General features: G+C 40.5%; 1 protein-coding gene across 3 annotated transcripts in view; it reads right to left on the reverse strand.

Moving 5' to 3' along the window:
* Positions 1-18207, reverse strand: part of bcorl1 (BCL6 corepressor-like 1) — a 46249-nt gene extending 28042 nt beyond the window's left edge. Inside the window, exon 1 of one of the 3 annotated variants that reach the window (XM_049484117.1) lies at positions 18012-18207. The gene's annotated coding sequence lies outside the window, so the exon portion shown is untranslated. Of the gene's footprint in view, positions 1-2851; positions 3069-18011 lie in introns of those variants that run through there. The other 2 variants (XM_049484118.1, XM_049484116.1) reach the window with 2 other exon arrangements.
* Between the last annotated feature and the right edge of the window lie 1407 nt (positions 18208-19614).

Genomic DNA, 19614 nt, shown 5'->3' on the forward strand with positions numbered 1-19614 from the left:
AATAATTTAATAACAATATATATTACAATAGAATATGTTCCAAAAACAAATTTACATTATTTCAATATATTATTTGTACTTTTTTGGGTGTTCTTTAAGTTGTGGAAGAGAAACCCCTAAATGCGTGTTTCACTCTCAATGAACATATACTTTTAATGTTAATTTTTCAATTTGGGAATTTTAGGCCCTTTTTTATTTCAGATCAAAATCTGTCTAAATTATTGGCCTAAATGAAGAAATATATTAATAAACATATGATGGAAGCGTAGGCCACATTGTCCAGCCTTACTTTCAGCCTTCAACAGCTGAAATGTGCAGCGTAAAAGGTAATCTAGTAAATAAACAGTCTGGTCAGAATGACAAGGCTGTAAACCAGCTAAACCACCAAATTTAAACAAAATCATGTCCTATACCAGCTTAACCACTCTGAGCTGGCCAGGCCAGTTTTTTCAGCAGGGATATTATATATAAAGTTCAGGCTCTGCCGTTAGCCCCGCGAGCTCGTGCGGACGTCGGTTTTTTTATTTGTTTAACGATGGCAGGTATGTATATGCACAAGCTCGAGCGATGCGAACGATAAACCGGAGGACACGGAGCCCCGGTCTCGCGGGATGGCTGTATTACTGTGCGGGGATAGATAGAGCGGGAGGCACCGCACGACACCGGCAGCCCGCCGCTCCCGGTCCGCGAGCCGCGCAGCCCCGCGCGAGACTCACAAAGGAGACAGACAATCCCGATGACCGTTACCGCGTGCAGGGTGACGGTGAGGACAGGTGATTATACCTTTACCGGGCTATAAACACACACACACACACACACAGCTTCTCCGCAAATTAATAAATAAATAAGGCTCCAACTCTAACTGAGACCAGGCCGGTGTTTCGGTCGAGCTAGTGAACAATCGCAGACTCTCTCTCACACACATACACACACACACACACACACACACACACACACAGGAGAGGGTGGTGTCCGAAATGTTCTGCCTGATATAATAGACCAAAGAAAACACAAGGACTAAACCCCAGCAACCCCAGAGCAACACCATGATTACACCACAGCAAAAGCAGGATTACACCACAGCAACACCATTATTACACCACAGCAACCCAAGAGCAACACCATGATTACACCACAGCAACAACACAGCAACACCAGAATTACACTACATAAACCCCAGAGTAACACCATGAATTCACCACAGCAACCCAAGAGCAACACCATGATTACACCACAGCAACACCAGAATTACACCACAACAACACCAGAATTACACCTCACAAACCCCAGAGTAACACCAGGATTACACCACAGCAACTCCAAGCCCACACCAGAGCAACACCAGGACTACACCACAGCAACATCAGGACTAAATCACACCAACCCCACAGCAATTACATAATACACTACAGCAACTACAAGGACTACACCACACCAACTCCACAGCAACACCAGGCCTACACCAGAGCAACATCATGCCTAAACCGGAGCAACACCAGAAACACCATAGAAACAACAGAACTACACCACAGCAACAACAGGATTAAATCACACCAACCCAACAGCAACAACAAGACTACACCACATAAACACCACAGCAACAACATAGCAACTCGCCAGAAAGGGCGAGGTGCACGAGCTCACGAGCAGCACAATGTAGGTCTCCCGCGCGGGGATTATCCGAGAGAGAATTTGCTGCGAGAGCCAGAGCACACTGTTGATGCATGCATGCACACTCTCGCTCGCTCGCGCGGCCCCAACGCACGCGGCCCCCGAACTAACGACACGGTCCGTCCCCTTATAGCCCGGTATACCACACTCACGAACCTACGGATAGTTTATAACAAAACAACAACAAAAACAACAACTGGCCGCGCTCGCCATGCACTGACCACGACTAAGTAGCACGAGCATGACGTCTTTCCCCCCAAAAAAGAGATAGACAGACAGATAAAGGGAGAGATGGTCATAGATAGATAGATAGATAGATAGATAGATAGATAGATAGATAGATAGATAGATAGATAGATAGATAGATAGATAGATACGTAGTGACACACACATATAGGCTAGACACAAATAGAGAGAGACAGCCCACACAGACAGACAGACAGAGAGAGATAGACACATTGAGGGAGAGGGAGAGAAAGAGAAAGAGAGAGAGAGAGAGAGAGAGAGAGAGAGAGAGAACAACAACAGTTAGAGGGTGATATCACCTACACGAGCAAACACCCTGTAACGCCAGCGAACACTGTAACACACTGTAACATCAGTGTAATCAAACATTGCTACATTGTTACTTCAATACATTGTTACTTCTCCGCGCTCGCGCTGGCAGTCCCCGTGCACATTCCCCCGTGCACGAGCAGCTGAGGGTTTACGGGCAGCCAGCAGGTCTAGGTCTCGCTACCCTCCGCGTGCTCCTCGGACTGCTGCTGCTGCTGCACGACCACGACGGAGCAGAGCGGAGCGGAGCGCGAGCCATGTTTCGCACTCGGCGCGAGGTGTTCCAAATTTGAAGCGAAGTGTCCTCGAGACAACGGAGCAACTATCTGTGTGTTTTACCGCCGCCGCCGCCCGCGAGCCCGCGAGCACGGTAACTAACGACTAGCCGTCTGACCGCGCAGCGGACCGGAGGGAGAGCATGTTCCTAAAACAGTGTTGTCCTCGGGCCGCTCCGGAACCGAAATGGTTCGGGAACGGTTCTGAAACGGTTCTGAAACCGAACCGATCCGAGCCTCCGTCCACAGCCCTGAATCGTTCCGACAAAAAAGGACCATTAATTTAGGCGAGCGCGAGAGCGACACAGCGTAAGAGATGGCAGGAGGTAACGTTACAAACATTCACCGACCCGTCTGACCGACATCTGCGGGATGTTGGCGCATCGGCGGCTAGGATCTCCGTCCCGTCGTCGCGACGTCCGTCGGTCGCGTCGCAGCTCGGCTCGCTGATCTCGATTATTTTTTTTGTCGGTTCCGAAAGTCCGGGGGGTTCGGCAAGACAAGCCCGTAGCGTAGCGTAGCTCAGCCACGGCTCCGGTGGGAGAGAGGGGCAGATGGAGGCGCGCGGCGCTGGGAGTTGTAGTGTTTCTAAACCCACGCCCTCCCCGACTCAACCCGAGCAGGGAGGAGCGGGGACTGCAGGTACCGGCATGCAACGCGGGAGTCCAGCCGCTCGAGTGGGGGGGTGGGTGGGAAGGGGATCGCAACGGTGCGCTAAACTGAAGAAGAAAAAAAAACCTAACCCAACTAACAAAGTGAAAACACGCACGAGCGCTGTCCGTTAACGCACAGCCCGTTCGAGTGCACGTAAAAAGTAAAATAACTGCAAATATAAATAAGTTACACGGGCGGTCCGGGAGCGTTTCTCCGGGGATTGATTGATAGATCGCGGTTTGTTTATAGCGTAGCGTTGTGTATATATTATACTCGAGGACGCATACACACATACACTAAAAAGAAACAAAGAAAAAAAAACTACAAAATAGTTACTTTTTTATAGACTTATTCCGCGAGGGTCAGCAGCATACTTTCACCTGTTTTCACCTGCTTTCACCCACAAATCACCAATACTGTGCATCCACAGACCACATACATCCCCTAACTGTAGGGGTGATCAGTAAATCAGATGACCTCAGAAAATTAGCTGTGTGCCGAAACATTAAGAATTAAAACATAAATAAAAATATACCTCTTTGTTTTATAGCTGTACATTTGTTTGTTTGCTAAACCCAATGGTTCTCAAACTGTGGTTCATACCACTGGTGGTACACAAAACTTCTTAAGGTGGACCTCAAATATTAATATTAAACTGAAATACCAAGGGTTGCAATGTAAAATGTTTTCCTTCTTTCTAGAATTTTATTTGTTTGGGGTTATTTTTATAGTTTATATTAACTATTAAGTGGTTCTCAAACTGTGGTTTGTGTGTGGTGTGGTACATCAGACAATACAATTTTCTGAGAGTAATTAAAAATCTTAAAGATTGAAATCTATATAATTTTCAATAGTATTTTTTAATTGTATTACATTTGTTTAATATTTTTTTGTCTGTTTGCTTATCCCATTGGCCTCATAAACTGTGGTACTTGTACCACTGCTGGTTTGCAAAACATCCCAAAATGGTACAACAGATAATCTCAAAAGGTGTGATGCGTATACTACAATATTAAGTACTGACGTTTTACCTGTATTAAAAGAAACCCAGTGTTTCACAAGCTGTGGTACCTTGTGGTACACAAAACATCAAGGTGGCACACCAAAACATTTCTGCCTTTACTAAAATATGCAGGATAAAAATCTATATAAAACAATTATCTGTAATTTATAAAGCCTTTTATTTGTGTATATATAATTCTTTGTTTAGTTGCATAACTCTGTGGTCCTTAAACGGTGGTACATTAAATATCCTCAATAAAAGTGGTAAACCAGATGACCTCTGGTGTAATATGTTGCATGCACTTGCACAATATTTAAAATTGTAATCTGTAATGTTTCACTCTGTATTTGTTTTCTAGCTTTTTTATTTTTGTTTGCTTAACCCAGTGGTCCTCAAACTGTGGTACATTAAACATCCTAAAGTTGACCTCAGTACGTGTGCAGCGTTTACTACAATATTAATGATTTTAATCTATTTCTAATCTATATCTACATTTTCTATTTTTGTAGGTTTTATAGCATTACATTTGTTTGTGTCTACATTTGTTTGCTTGCTTGCTTAAACCAGGGGTTCTAAAATTGTGGTAGGTGTAAAGTGGAATAAGGTAGCATAAGGTAGAGTGAAGTGCAAGGCAGAAAGAGGTAAAGTAAAGTAGAATGAGAGGCAGGGTGAGGATGAGTGAGGTAGAGTAATGCAGGATGAGTGAATAAGGTTAAGAGAGGTAGAATAAGGTAGACTGAGGCATGGTGAGGTGGAGTGAAGCAGGATGAGTGAATTAGGTAGAAAAGTTGAATAAGGTAAAGTGATTGAGGAAGGGTAAAGTAGATGGAGACAGAGTGAGGCAGACAGAGGTTGAGCGAGGCAGAGAGAGGCAGAGTAAAATAGAGAAAGGAAGAGCAATGTAGTGAGGGTAGAGTGAGGTAGAGCGAGGCAGAGTGAGGAACAGAGATTCTGTAGAGTGAGGCAGGGTGTGGAAGAATAAGTTAGAGTAAGGCACACAGAGGTGGAGTGAGGCAGAATGAGTGAATAAGGTAGAAAGGGTGAATAAGGTAAAGTGACCTAGAATAAGGTAGATTGAGGAAGAGTGCAGTAGATGGAGACAGGGTGAGGCAGACGGAGGTTAAGAGAGGCAGAGAGAGGTAGAGTAAGGTAAAGACAAGCAAAGAGGTAGAGCAATGTAGTGAAGGGTGAGTTTAGAAATAGAGCGAGGCAGAGTGGGGGAGAGCAAGGTAGAGTGAGGCACAGAGGCAGAGTGTGGCAGGGTGAGGAAGAATAAGGTAGGGTGAGGTAGAAAAAGGTAGAGTGTGGCAGGGTGAGGAAGAATAAGGTAAAGTGAGGCAAACTGAGGTAGAGCAAGGTAGAGTGAGAAAGAGAGATACTGCAGAGTGAGGCAGAATGCTGTAGAATAAGGTAGAGTAAAGCAGGGTGAGGTAGAGTGAGGCAGGATGAGTGAATAAGATAAGGGAATAATCACGAAAAAGGTAGACTGAGGAAGGGTAAAGTAGATGGAGACAGAGTGAGGCAGACAGAGGTTGAGAGAGGCAGAGAGAGGTAGAGTAAAATAGAGAAAGGCAGAGCAATGTGGGTAGAGTGAGGTGGAGCGAGGTACAGTGAGGAACAGAGATTCTGTAGAGTGAGGCAGGGTGTGGAAGAATAAGTTAGAGTAAAGCACACAGAGGTGGAGTGAGGCAGAATTAGTAAATAAGGTAGAAAGGGTGAATAAGTTGACATAGAATAAGGTAGAGTGAGGCAGGGTGAAGTAGATGGAGACAGGTTGAGGCAGACAGGGGTTGAGCGAGGCAGAGAGAGGTAGAGATATGTAGTGAGGTAGATAGAGGCAGGGTGCTGTAAAATAAGGTAGAGTGAAGCAGGCAGTATAGAAGCACACAGAGGTAGAGTGAGGCAGGATGAGTGAATAAGATAAGGGAATAATCACGAGTAAGGTAAAGTGAGGTAAAATAAGGTACATTGAGGAAGGGTGAAGTAGATGGAGACAGAGTGAGGCAGACGGAGATCGAGCGAGGCCGAGTAAAATAGAGACAGGCAGAGCAATGTAGTGAGGGTAGAGTGAGGTAGAGCGAGCCAAACTGAGGTAGAACAAGATAGAATAAAAGAGATTCTGTAGAGTGAGGCAGGGTGCGGTAGAATAAGGTAGAGTGAAGCACACAGAGGTAGAGTGAGGCAGGGTGAAGTAGATGGAGACAGAGTGAGGCAGATAAAGGTTGAGCGAGGCAGTGAGAGGCAGAGAAATGTAGTGAAGAAGAGTGAGGGTAGAGTGAAATAGAGCAAGGCAACGTGAGGTAGCGCAAGGTAGACTAAGGTAGAATAAGGTAGGGTGAGGTAGAAAAAGGTAGAGTGTGGCAGGGTGAGGAAAAATAAGGTAGAGTGAGGCAAACTGAGGTAGAGCAAGGTAGAGTGAGAAAGAGTGCTGTAGAATAATATAGAGTGAAGCACACAAGTAGAGTGAGGCAGGGTGCGGTAGAATAACGTAGAGTGAAGCACACAGAGGTAGAGTGAGGCAGGGTGAAGTAGATGGAGACAGAGTGAGGCAGACGAAGGTTGAGCGAGACAGATTGAGGTAGTGTGAGGCAGGGTGAGGTAAACTAAGGTACACTGTGAAAACACACACCTTCTTATCCTAATAAAAATGACTGCAGTCAAACCAAGGGCCAAAAAACCTTAAAGCTTAAATTTTAGGATCTTTATCGATTAAATTTTATCTCAATATCAGGATACCCAACAGCATTACTGCACATCTGATTATATATGTCCATATTGTACACCTCTAGTTCCTGAATATCCCAGATGAGGTGCATGATGATCTGCAGCATGGGGTAAATAAGCAATATACAAAAAGTTACTAAAGAAAATTACCATTACAAGCAGGTCATTAGAGGGCCAGGCCATATATCCAAAATACTGTTATACTTGAAAACATTTTCTACAAGAAAAATACTATATCCTAGTTTTGCACCTTCTACACATGTTACTATGTGTGTACAATTTAATTCCAGAAAAGTACATGCATTGACAGTGTGTGTGGAAATGGTTTAAGAGTACAGTCTAGATCAATTTAGGCCAATTTTCACACCAGTGTCTCCTAAAGTTGCCTATTTCTCAGATATGCTTATCTCTATACATGTTTATTTGTTCACTGATGATTGTTAAGTAGAGAAGAAGCTGCGTTTGAGTTTTTGGTTGCCTGTCAATAATCAGAACAGATAACCTTCAGATCTGGATTCGTAAAGTCATTCCTCTGCATGTTTTTGTTTTTCACCTCTATGCAAGTTTTTTTCCACTCGTAACCATAGTGGAATCCTTTTTGGTGCTTCACTGTCAATAATAAAAGGGTGTTGGACAGGTACCCCATTTTTGTCTACCCTCTCTCTCCCTTTCTCTACCCTCAATGGATCTACTTAATCCTTAATTTAACCCATAATTTAAAAAGGATAAATATATATAAATATACTATTGCATCTCAAAAAATAAGAATATCATTAAAGAGTTACTTTATTTGATAAATTTAGTTCAAAATGTGAAACTCATTATATAGATGTATTACACACAGAGTGATCTATTTTAAGCGTTTTTATTTATTTTATTGTTGATGATTATGACTTACAGCCAATGGAAACCCAAAAATCTAAGTCTTCGAAAATGTTAATATTATATATGACCAAGTCCTGCTGGAAAATGAAATCCGCATCTCCATAAAAGTTGTCAGTAGCAGAGAGAAGCATGAAGTGCTGTAAGATTTTGTGGGAAAGCAAAACTGCACTGATTTTAGACTTGATAATAAAAAACAGTGGATCAACACCAGCAGATGACAGACATGTCTCTCCAAACCATCACTGATAGGTGGAAACTTCACACTAGACCTCAAGCAGTTTGGACTATGTGTCTCTCCACTCTTCCTCCAGACTCTGCTGATGGTTTGGAGAGACACGTCTGTCATCTGCTGGGGTTGGTCCACTGTGTTATATCAAGTACTTTTTTGAGATTAACTAGTATGTCACAATAGAGAATGTTTCAATAAGGGTAATATGAATTTTTAAAAACATTCAACATTTTAATATGCAGTTGTAAAAAAAGAAAGCTGTGGTAGGGCTGCATAACACTGCATCAAAATGATATTGCAATACATATTTCTGCAATACATATTGCAATATTAAAAATACAGAGTTTTCAAAAGAGGTCAATAATACAAAATGTTATGACATTAATAATGCACTCTGTGTATCCAATATTGCAAAAGAATGATACTGGGGAGATATAACCTGCATCTGGTAGAAATGTCATGGAAAATGAGAACAGCAGGAATCTTCCTTTTGTAGTGACTACAGATGAGCATCAACATGGTTCTTAAAGTCCAGCCATAAAGTTCCATTGCATTTCCTAGTGCAAAGGTAGGACTATACAATAACTCAATATACAGTACCAGTCAAATGTTAGGACACACCCTCTCATTTTCCTACATAGTAAATGAATAGTGAATTCATCCAGGCTATGAAGGAACACATAGGAAATCATTTAGTAACTTAAAAGTGTTAAACAAACCAAACTACTCTTATCTGAGATGCTGTTAACTTGTGGTTTCAACCCAACTGATGCTCTCAAACACTTTATTAAGAGACAAGAAATTCAAGTAATTAACTCTTGACGAGTTCAGCACAGCTGTTAACTGAAAGCCTGAACTCCAGGTTACTCTACCTCATAAAACTGACTGAGAAAATCCAGCAGAGATGTGCAAAACTGATAATCTCAGCAAGAGGTGCTACTTTGAAGAATATAGAATATTAAACCTATTCTGGTTTGTTTAAAACATTTTTGTTTTTTCTTCATAGTTTGAATAATTTTAGCATTAATCTACAATGCAGAACTTTTCAAATAATGAGAAACCAGAAAATTAAAAGTGTGCTCAAACTATTGACTGGTACTGTATGTAATGATAGAAAATGATATAGCTAGTAAATGTGAGGTGATTTTCAAATTAATGTTTCAGACTTTTGTATGTACATGCAGGTTTTTATATTTTACTGTATGAACAAAAAATAAGAAACTAATTATGATTTAAATAATTTGGCCATTTTGTTCAGAAATTCTGGGCCGATGTCGATATCCAATATTCCAATCCAATATCCAATATCCAATAACATGTATATTAAATATGCCAATGTCGATATACACATTAAGAACTTACAGACAGAGACTACATCTCAGTATAACTCTAGAAATAAATGTAACATTTATATACTCTTCACTTTAGCTGTATACAAACAAAACAATATAATACAATTAAAGGTTTCTTCTGATTTCTCCAGATGATAAAAAAAAAGAAAAGAAGCTATTTTTAATACTTAATATTTCTTGTCCTGTGTATAGTGTACAGTCTCTGCCAGCCAAGCTCCCGTAATTACACATCATCTTGCTATGGATCATATAGGTCCGTTATTTTTCTTTTCACACAGTCTGCAGGTTCTGGGCTTTGGCCAGACACAGTGTGAGCCCACAACCACAACTCTAACTGTTCTCTTAGAGAGGAGGAAAAACACTGTTTAGAGAACTGACACTCAGGCCCAGAGCTCACAACATGGCCAACAGTTCATTTCCTATAAAATATAATATTCTCCAATTATTTTAAAAAGCTTTAAACATGCCAATTTGTTTATCATTATTACTATTTTACCGATGATTTTTCCCGCAGGGTATCTGCAGGTATGGGCAAATGAAATATAAGACTTTTAAAGACTTTTTAATACCAATCAGATGAAATTGAGACCACTTTTAAGATAATGAAATGGCAAAAAACACACATTATCATTATTAAGTTTAGAGGCTTTACCAGAAGCTAATATTTCAAACCAATCGTTAATTTGCAACTGTATTGCACTGAACAACGAGTTAAGGACAGAAACACAAATGTGGAAGGAGTTAAGGAATGCTCAGTCATTCAGTTTAAACTCGGCTTGGTCACCAAAAGTGCCCAAACACAACAGATCAGATATTTAATCACTAAATATTAGGAGATTTCCCATTTAAACATCTTCTGGGCATTTACATAACATTTAAATCCCACATGCTCCATAAACTGGGATTCGAACTGACCTGTAAAGCCCCTCTGAGCCCAAAAACACCACATTCTTAACCACTCAAAACCCACAACAACCCAAAACTAGCAGCCTTCATAAGACTAAAAGAGCATGTCTGGGCAATATATACTGTTCATACAGTACCAGACAAAAGTTTGGATACACCATCTCATCCAGTTTCATCTTAACTTTTTTTTCTCATTTTTATCCATTGTCTTTCGAATTCATAAGGCCAATTACCCAACCCACTCATTAAGACTCTCCCTATCACTAGTGATGCCCCCCAATACCAGGACGGTGAAGCACATGCCTCCTCCGACACATTCGGACTCCGCCTCTTTTCCAACTGCAGCAACTCGGTTCCAACACATCAGCTCACAGACACCTTGTGCTGATCGATATCACCCTAGGAGTGATGAGGGGAAAGAGCGCCATCTACCCAACCAGAGAGAGCAAGGGCAATTGTGCTCTCTCAGGACTCTGGCAGCTGATATGAAGCTGCATAACCAGGATTCGAACCAGCAATCTCCTGATCAAAGTGGCAGTGCTTTAGACCCATGGAGCACTTGAAGATTCAAAGAGTTTATTGTCATGTAACAGTAAGAAACAAGTTTCCTTGTACAATGAAACTGTTAATTAAACTAACTTAATATAAATGCTAAATTGGTGTCAAATTTACATCCAGGCTAGAAATATGTGCATGATAACAGTGATTATCTACAGCAGTGAAATATGAAAAAAAAGTGCAAAATGTTCAGTAGTGCAATTATAACATTTTCACAGTAAAGTAAAAATGTGACTTAGAGCCCCACCCATTATAGATTTTTTGATGGTATTTGTGGTGACTGCAGTTGACAAAAAAAGTTATTCAATTTTTCAAATTGACAGACCATCATTTATTTAAGTTCTTTGTTTCTTTATTTAATTGAGTAGTTCTTGTTTCTCATAATCTGGATTAGAACATTACTCAAATATTCACTATTCACTGTATACCTGTAACTCTACCTCTTCACTACTTTACTTTAACTGATGCTCTCAAACACTTTATTAAGAGGCAAGAAATTCAAAGTAATTAACTGACGAGTTCATTGATGAGTTCAGCACAGCTGTTAACTAAATGTTAACTAAAGTCCAGGTGACTCTACCTCATAAAACTGACTGAGGCAATCCAGCAGAGATGTGTAAAACTGATCATCTAAGCAAAAGAAGCTACTTTGAAAAAAATGTTAAATATAAAACATATTCTGGTTTATTTTACACTTTAATACAACATATTGATATATTCAAATCTAATTTATACAAAATAAAAAAATGACCATATCATAATGTTGCACCTGCTGCACAAGTTACCATCTGAGATTTAATTTCTAAAAAGAAAGTACACGGCTTGCTTATGTGTTTCTAGTGGGATAACAGTAAAGAGAGAACAGTCTTATACTGGGAATTATTATTTTTAGGATTATCAGGCATAACATTATGACCATCTCTTGATTATATATAAATAGACACAGATTTTCTTTCTGTCAGCCTTTAGTTGACATGGATACATCGACCAGAGGGGCGTCCAGAAGAAACGCCTTTAAAACTGTGCTGCTACCAGAAAAGAGGATCATCATGGTTGAAATAGCCCAGCCTATCTGAATGCTCTGTACCTCATTTGACAGGCTGTTCTAGGCTACCTGTAAATAAAGCAGGAATGGGGGAGTTTGCTGTTGTTAAGTAAGACAAGCTCTGTCCAGTCGCTCTAGCGCAGCCTGAGAAATGTGATGAGTGGTGTTTCTTCTAGATGATGACCTATTTCTCTTTATTAAGCTCACACACAGACACACACACAGATAGTCGGGACCACAGCCACAGCAACACAGCCACAGCAACTCATCCACACGTATAAAGACCAAAGACACAGCTTCAGTGTGTGTGTGTGTGGGGGGGGGGGGGGGGTGCAGTCTGCCCGTGGCTATTTGGCTAGCTTGTGCGCTGAACTTACATACACCTTATATACCAGTACGACAAGCTGTTTTAGCCTAGTCCTAACTCAATTTACCAGTAAAACTCAAAATCACAGATATCTGTAAATCAGATCTATAGATCTTTATATCTATTCTGACTAGTCTCATGACCAGAACCATATATATTTAATGTAAATGTGAGAAGTCATATGTAACCATTGATTTACAAGGAATTTCTATAAAATCTATAAAAGACTAGTAAAACTTTCCATTTAGATATCATTAATATTTTGTACTTCTAGTCAAAACTCTATTACATAAATCTAATTACTAGTAATACTCTGTTAAAGAAATTATAATTTGTGCTAATCAGAATTAGGGGAGATCTAGAATTTTATTATATTATTATTTATTATAAATTAAAAGTAGCAGTAAAACCTGAGTTAAAACGTGCACAGCTGGTTTTAGTTTTTTTTTTATGCTGTAATATGCTGTAATGTTAGTATAAGGTAAATTTGTTACAATAAGTTCTCAAGTCAAGACTACTAGTGCAATTTTTGTAGCTTACAGGTTTTTGAGTCAAAGCTACAAGTACAAATTTTAGCTTACAAGGTCCCATGTCAAGACTGCAAGTTCTCAAGCCAAAGCTACAAGTTCTCAAGTCAAAGTTAGAAGGCTACATGTACAAATTGTAGCTTTCAAGTTCTTAAGCCGAAGCTACAAGTTCTCAAGTCAAAGCTACATGTACAAATTTGAAGTACAAAGCTTGAAGTAAAACTACAAGTGCAAATTACAGTTGACAAGTTCTCAAAGCTACATGTACAAATTGTAGCTTACAAGTTCTCATGTCAAAGCCACAAGTTCTCAAGTCAAAGCTACATGTACACATTTTAGTTGACAAGTGCTCAAGTCAAAGCTACAAGTACAGATTTTATTATACAAGTTCATTAAAAATACAAGTACAAATCTTCGCTTATAATTCTCAACTCAAAGCTATAATACAGCATTTTAGGTTAGGTTAAAATAAAATTTTGCAACATTACTACCTCCACCGGGTTTGCTATAGTTTGAGAGAATTTCGTCAAAACAGCAGTAAGAAAGTCGTTGACAGACAGACAGACCTGCTACCAGTCTACTGTGGGCTTTCTGATAAGGACTGGGGGGAGTCACGCGCTGCCAGGACCACCCCACCCCTTTCACTGAATTACTGAATAACCACACGCCCCCCTCGCGCTCAGACACTCGGAGCTTTCCCCCGGTTACCCGGAGTGAAGCGCGGGCTCCACTGCGGGCTTTACGGCGAGCTCGCGGACTGTCCGAGCCAGAGCTCCCGTACTTGCTAATGTTTGTCTGCTCTCGCGCCAAACCGAACAGCACGCTGCGCTGCGTCTCGCGACGACTTTGATGTTCTAAAATTTAGACAAAGTATATAGTAACGCTACACTAAAACAGATAACAGCGCGCGACCGTACCGCCTCCTCCGAGAGCATCTATCCAGATCAGTGCGCGCGCGAGACAGGAAGAGAGAGAGAGGAGAGAGAGAGAGAGAGAGGGGGGGGGGGGGGCAGAGAGGGAGGGAGGGAACGAGAGAGAGGGAAAGGAAGAGAGAGGAAGTAAAAAGAGAGCAGGGGTGTATAGATAGATAGATAGATAGATAGATAGATAGATAGATAGATAGATAGATAGATAGATAGATAGATAGATAGATAGGAGGGCAAGAAAGAAAGAAAAATAATAATAGAGAGAGAACACAGAACGAGAGAGATAGAAAAAAAGAAAGAGAGAATGAGAGAGATAAATAGAGAGAATGAGAGAGATAAATAGATAGAGAGAATGAGAGAGACAAAAGAGAAATAGACAGGGGAGAAAAAGCGAAAGATAGAAATAGAGAAAACAAGAGTAGCAAAATAGAGAGAATGAGAAGGAGATAAAGACTCCGGGCCCCCTAAAGCAAAATACCAATAACAACACTTTTAGTTACACACCCTATTTAAGAAAAGCAAACTTTTTGCTATCAAACAATCCATTTTTTTCTAATTTTATCTACTTTTTTCCAATTTGGAAAGCCAATTACCTCACCCACTCCTTAATGAGCATTCATCTTCTGATACATGATGCCTCCTTTCTAAATACCACCAATCAAAGCAGCATTACTAGGCAGCATCACAGCACACTATCTAGAGGAAAGTGCCGGTGTTGTGCCAAATTTAGCACCCCCACCAGGAAAAGCACCCCCTCTCGGGGCACATTTCTAAGTAAAGTTAAAGTGCTTTTATCAAGAGGATGGTGTATACGCACTGTCAAGAGGGGGTGCTTTTCATGGTGGGGGTGCTGAATTCGATTCCCAGCTCTAATACATCAGCTACCAGACGCTGTAATGACCAAACAACATCACAATAGGAATGAGAGAAGAGAGCGCCCCCTACTGTAGCCACACAGAGAGAAACCGTATTATCTTACTTCAGGCAACCCTCAGATCATAATGGCAGCTCCTTTGACCTCACAAAGCCCCCAACATTTTTTGGTGCCAGCCAATGATGGCATTATAGTAATGCCTGTGGTAGGCTCACCTTACGTAAAAAATCTCTAAAAAAAAAAAATAGCTTAGCAACATGAGTTTCCACAGTTTCAATATAACCTCAACAGCAACTTCAAAATCTGAGCTAAGGCTAATATACATGTATTAAATATTCCATATTCCACAACTGTGGAAGCCTAGCGCTGGGAAGCAATGAACAATAGTAATTACCTCCCAACATATGAATAAATGCTCACCAGGGTCAGTGCAACACTTACACTTACTTACTTAGACAATGCATTGACTTGAAGCAGAAGTATAAACCAACCTTAATTCAGGACATTAATGCTAAATGGGTTGCAGCAGTAACCACAGGGCATCTTTTAATACCATATTATTGCAATATGCTGCATAGGATTCCGAAACATCATGATACTGTGATTCTGCGATACTCGATATATCACGAGATTAATTCTCTACAATACGATACTTAGCAAAGATCACCCTTTGAGACACTCTCTAGTAGAGGGCAACAGAGAAGGCACTACATAACGGCACCCTTTACGACTGAAAGGACAGCGGGGCACTTATAGATAGGCACTCAATTAAAACACATTATATATTTTTATCTAGAGGGCACATCGATATGTTTCATTGTAAGAAGGGTCATCCTAGTTGGCACTCGATCACTTGGTTGCCCCCCCGCACCCTTTGATTCCACAAGTGTCAGTTGGAATGCTGCATTTACCATAAACAATAAATCAAACATTGTACCATGGCACCATGGTACCATTCACACAACTGGCAAAGAACCACTGGTAACAATGCGTGTACATAAGTGTGTGTGGCACATGTGTTCCTGTGAAATTACCTGTGATAAATCCTGCTGTTGTGATTGAATAAACTTTTCTTTTACTATAGATTTTATAAATATGATCAAATTGGGTTTACAGTATCGCAATAATCAGTGATATTTGAATCATCAGCCCTTTATTGTGATACATATCATATATCACCAAGTTTTTGACAATAAACAGCCAGGACACAAAAATATTACAATAAATTTACAATATCCATGCTTGAATGAATCTTGTAATATGATTTCCAACACCCCTAAAGTGGACAATACCATTCAATTTTAATAACCATTCCTCTAGTCTGCCTGCCTAACTTATTATTTTGTTCATGTGACTTGTGTCTTAATTAAGATAGCACCTGCACAAGCAATGGCACTACCTATAATTTGCTGCTATTTAGTCAGTTTCCTGCTCTTAAATATACTTTATTACCTTTAGCAAATCACTTACATCAAGATGTTAGATTGTTCAAAATTATCATTCCACCTTAAATGCTGCTGTGGTCATTTTAAACGTTTAAACGTAATGGCTTCAGGTGTTTTATATTTTTACAGTGACTTAACAGCCATACACTGTGAAACTCTGGTTTACACACAGTCAGCATGAGCAAGAGAAAAGTTGCAGCCTAATTGTCCACCACTGTGTGCTGATAATAGTGAGTTTTACATTTAACTGTAATAAGAAAATGAATGCAGGTCAGAAAGAGGAGGTTTGGAGCTGCTCTTACTGGACTGGTTTCCGTTTACACCCTGAGGAAAAACTTGACCCCACACATTTAGGCCCCCATATACAGTGTCCAACCCAAACTGGACCCATCACTAACCCTGGTGGGTCGACATGGAGCTCTTGTTTTTTTTCAGTTGGTCCACCATTACAGGCCCCACATGGGCATATTATCTTGGCACAAGAAGGATGCAAACCCTCTCGCGTCACACATTTTGCGAAAGCACGTTAATGCTTACTTAGATTTTGGGAATGTGATCAAACTGGATTTACAGTATCGCAATATGATATAATATTTTAATTATAACCTATGTATTGTGGTTAGGGCCGTTGGACATAGTATATTAAAAATAAAAAAATATATTCTTTAATTATGATATATGTATTTTTAGACAGGTTTATATTAAACACAGTATAAACATAATCTCCTTGTATTTCATTTAACCCTCCTGTTATGTTACAGGTTTTAAAGTTTGAAGATCTAGGAAAAATAGTATTTTTTCAGAATGAAACTTGTTCTGTTTGTCTTAATTACTGTAATCAACATATAATATGAAAATGGTTCATCTCACATATTTGCAACCAAACCCTGCAAAAACTAATACTAAAACAAAAACTAAAAATTGCAAATGTTATGTTTCAGTGTTATGTGAAACTATTGTTTTATAAAGTAGTAAAGTAGAAAAACATTTTAAAAAACGTTAACATGTAATTTCTTTATTATCCTAATTGAACCATCACCTGTCAGCCGTAAGGAACACCACTGCACTATATATTGATGGAATAATAATAACACTGCTTGTTAGTATTTTTGGTTTGTTTCATGCATCTTTTGGATAATTAAACGTGCACCGGGTCAAATGGACCTGGGAACACCATTGCTGTTTTTGACAAATGAACATAACAGGAGGGTTTAGAAAATATTTTAAACATCGTAATAAAACAGTAATTTGACTGATTTTATCAAATTAGTTTGATTAACCTCTCACCCTTAATTGTGATACACGTTATATTATCACGTTCTTGTCCATACACAGCCCTAGGTAAAACCAAAATCCCAATCAGCCCAGATGGCCATGGTGGGCTCTGATATCTCATTAGGGTCCCATCTAGGCCCCCGTGTCCAGTGCCCATGTTTTGGTCCCATCACTGACCCTGGTGGGCATCCATACCCTACGCTGGGGTCAACATGGAGCCCTCTGGCAAAACTTTCTTGTTTTCTCTCAGTTGGGTCACCAGTATACAGGCCCCACGCGGACACGTTATCCGCGTACAAGAAGGATGCGAACCCTCTCGCGCAGGCACGTGAACCCTCGCTACAGGAATTAGAGCAGCGCTGACCACCGCACTGCCCGCGCGCCCGCTGTCCCATCACTTTCGTAGGCCTAAAAACACGTCACAGCCTGTCCCGATGGCTCGAGACTGCGGTCGCCTTGCCCTTATCGTTAGCCACTCACTCACTCCCTCCACTATAGCACGAGACCTCCTAGGCTAACGGTAACGTTAGTCCCGGAGCTCACGAGGCTGTTACTGCTGCTGCTGCGGTCCACCCACCGCCGCTCGCACGCGCTCACTCACTCACTCACTCGCACGCGCAGCAGCAGCAGCAAAGTTTACATTGTTGCAATGTCCCCTTTAATGCCCCCTCGCTCGCGCTCCGGCTCGCCTTTGTTGAGCTGGGTTTAATCGCGTGCTGCCGCCGCCTTGCATTACCTACCTCACCGCCGCGAGCCGACCCCGCGCGCCGTCCAGCACTGGGCAGCGTGCATGCAGAAGGAGACCTCCCGCTCGACCGACCGTGCGCGTGCCTGTGGATCTCGCTCGGTTCAGCTCCGCGATCGCGCGCAGGATTGAAGGCAGGAGGATTTCGGGCAGATTCTCCGCGCGAGCTTCCCTCAGCGCCAGCGTTCACCCGCAGCAGCTGGAGAAAACACTCGCGCACCCAGGGTCCTAAAGCCCGCGCGCTTCCCGCGAACAGGTGAGCGGAGTCGTTCTTGGCGGGGTCGACTGATCAAAGGACGCAGCGAATATTCGGCAAGCCTGATTATTCGACTGATTAACTGACAAGACCGAATCATCTAACGCAGGAATTCTCTAATGCATTGAAACAACGTTGATCAAAAACGTTTTGTTCACGTCTAGGCCTATCGCAATAAAAACGTTATGTGGACGTTATACAGCAATGAAAAAATATGGAGACCACTTAAAATGATGATTTTCTTTGATTTTACCAAATTGAAAAACTCTGGAATATAATCAATAGGAAGGTGGATGATCACAAGCCATTAAACCAAGCTGAACTGCTCGATTTTTTTGCACCAAGAGTGGCATAAAGTTATCCAAAATCAGTATGTAAGACTGGTGGAAGAAACATGCCAAGGTGCATAAAAACTGGTTTCTGAAATCAAATTTCATGAATATGATCTTGTTTTCTTTGCAATATTTGAGGTCTAAACGCTCTGCATCTTTTTTTGTTATTCCAGCCATTTTCTCATTTCTCTAAATGACAATATTTTTGTTTGGAATTTGGGAGAAATGTTGTCTGTAGTTTAAAACAATGCTCAATTTACTCAAACGTATACCTATAAATTGTTAAATCAGAGAAACTGATTTAGAAACTGAAGTGGTCTCTTAATTATTCCAGAGCTGTATATTTGCAGAAATTAAACGATATAAACAATAATATTGCCATTTTAAGATCATTAAATGACACTGACATAATGATCATAGAATAGCTTAACAAACATTCATACAATTTAAAAAAACTTTTAATGAAACTAAATTTGCAATCAATCATAGTTTGGGAAATAAATACCTTTTTTCTCCACCTACTGCAGTCTGTCTACACTGTGTGAACACTGAGTCACAGATGCACTGATTGGTCATTTAGCATGGCTGGCTAAAATACTGTTCACTGTTACATATGTGAAAAACATACAAATAAACACAATAAACAATATCATGATGATCATATATTACCGAGGTTATTTCCTTTTATTGTAATTATCATAAAAGGCCTATTAACATTGATTTTTTTTGTTGATTTAACATTATGGTTCAATAAGTATTCTGTACGGTGTTCTTACAGTGATGTTAACATAATGATTATAAAAATTATTGTTATCTCTAAGGAACGTCTTTCTCCTAAAAATGTTATGAGCCATTCAAAACCTAAATGGACTTTGATTAAATCATCAATCTTAAAATATATAATGCAACAGAAAAAATAAAGTTTTGCCAGAAAGCATTTAATCCAATAGGTCACATCGAGTTGCATACGCATGCCGCACGTGAAACTGTTCTTTTACCCTCATTACCTG

The sequence above is a fragment of the Astyanax mexicanus genome, chromosome 10, assembly GCF_023375975.1.
Source record: "Astyanax mexicanus isolate ESR-SI-001 chromosome 10, AstMex3_surface, whole genome shotgun sequence".
In the NCBI taxonomy this organism is placed as follows: Eukaryota; Metazoa; Chordata; class Actinopteri; order Characiformes; family Acestrorhamphidae; genus Astyanax; species Astyanax mexicanus.